The sequence below is a fragment of the Penaeus vannamei genome, chromosome 42 (assembly GCF_042767895.1).
Source record: "Penaeus vannamei isolate JL-2024 chromosome 42, ASM4276789v1, whole genome shotgun sequence".
Classification (NCBI taxonomy): domain Eukaryota; kingdom Metazoa; phylum Arthropoda; class Malacostraca; order Decapoda; family Penaeidae; genus Penaeus; species Penaeus vannamei.
Genome location: NC_091590.1, coordinates 12,189,045 through 12,191,544, shown reverse-complemented (window position 1 = coordinate 12,191,544; position 2,500 = coordinate 12,189,045).

The window sequence follows — 2,500 nt, the reverse complement described above, 5'->3', positions numbered from 1 at the left end:
ACTACCACTACTACTGTTACTGTCACTACTGCTACGACTACTACTATCACTACTACTACTACTGCTATCATTACTACTGCTACGACTACTACTATCACTGCTACTACTACTACTACTATCATTACTGCTGCTACGACTGCTGCTATCATTACTACTACTACGACTCCTAGTCCTAATATTATTATTGCTACTACTACTACCACCATTTTATCAACTATTATTACTACTAGTACTACTACGACGACCGCTGCTACAACTGCATCAGCTGCAATTAAAACGGGAAAAAAGTGCAGGGTGATCAGTTCACCTTGGGGAAAATTTCCGTATCCGTATAGACATAAACAACATACCCCCACCCCCCCAAAAAAAATATATATATAAATAAAATAAAGATAAATAAAATAAGAATTGCGCAAGAATGAGAGTATATATATCATCCCTTTGATAAACGAAATGAACGACATAGAAAACAAGACAATAAACCGCAAAAAAAGAAGAGAAAGGAAGAAAAAAAACGTATTCCCTTAACGTGTTATGTCCGTTCTAACCATATATCATTTTCCTTGAGCAGGAGGAATGACACGAAAAAAACTACATTTTCCTCCACGTGGAATGATAGATAATACACACACACACACAAAAAAAAAAAAAAAAAAAAACACATACACACACAAGGAGAAAAAATCTTAAACAAGCAGCAGGTTATAAAGAAAGAAGGAAAAGAAAACAGTAATAGTGATAAACTGACACAAGGAGCAGAAATTATATACATACATGCATATGTGTGTGTGTGTATATATATATATATATAATTTATATATATATATATATATAATATATATATATATATATTATATATATATTTTATATATATTATACATATATATAATATATATATTATATATATACATATATATATATATAAATATATATATATATATATATATATATCTATATCTATATATATTATATATATATACATACACACACACACACACACACACACACACACACACACACACACACACACACACACACACACACACACACACACACACACACACACACACACACACATACACATAATGACAATATATTTTCCTTCAAATCGACAAGAAAAACACCACTACAAAAGGAAGAAACAAACAAACAAACAAACAGACCAAACATTTTTTTCCACAAATAATAGAAAACAGCAACAAACGTAAAGATTCTTTTACGTTATATATGCATATATATTTTATTACGTCTTATTTCTTATTACGTACTATTTTTTACGTGTTCTGTTATTTCCTATTACGTTTTCCTATCATTTCCTACTACGTTTTTCTATTGCTTATTTTCTTTTACGTTTTATATCTTATCATGTTCCATTTTCATATCACGTATTTTTATATCTATTTTCATGTAAATACTTATTTTATATTAGTTTTTTTTATATTACGTTCTATTTTTCCTATTACGTTATATTTTTCATTACGTTAGATTTCTTATTACGTTCTGCTACCTATAACGTACTATTCTTTAGTACATTCTATTTTGAGATCCAGGTAAGAGCCACAGGCCGGGAATCTACCTGGAGGGAATATTAAACAACCCACGCGCCCGTTCCCTCTCGAATTTTCCTTTTATAGGCAGACATATTGGGAAAACTGGAATGATTGGATTGGATATATAGTCTGAGAGACGGGGAGGATTGGTTGATTGGATTGGCTGACCGATAGATTGGTGGATGGGTGAGATTTAGGTGGATTAGATCCCTCCCGAAGTTTTATTTTATAGATTGACGGATTGGAAAAAACTGGAATGATTGGATTATATATATAGTATGAGAGACGGGATACATTGGTTGATTGGATGATAGACTGGCAAATAGATTGGTGGATGGATAAGATTTAGATGGATTAGTTCCCTCCAGAATTTTCTTTTTATAGACTGACAGATTTGAAAAAAAAAAAAAATTGGACGTGGAAGATTGGTGGATTGGATAAAGTGACAGATGGATTAGATTTAGATGGGTTAGATCTCACCCGATTTTTTCTTTTATAGACAGATTGGGAAAACTTCAAAAATTGGATTATACATATAGTATGAGAGACGGGATAGATTGGTGGATTGGATAGGCTGTCAGATGGATTGGCGGATGGATTAGATATAGATTGAGAGATTAGGAAGATTGTTGGATGGTTGGAATGAATTAACAGATTGATAGACATGGATACATAGACTAGAAAGATTGGTAGATGGATCAGATAGACTGAGAGGTCGGAAAGATTAGGACATAGATTGGATAGACTGAAATAGATCGGAAAGGCAGTTCCAAGGATTTGGTAGACAACGATTAGAAAGATTAGTGGACGGATGAAAAGACTAATAGACAGACTAGAAAGATTGGTAGATAAATTAGATCTAGATTGATAGATTCATGGAAAGATTCGTGGAAAGATTAGATATACCAACGGATCTATGGATTGGACTAATTAGTTGATAAACATAATGA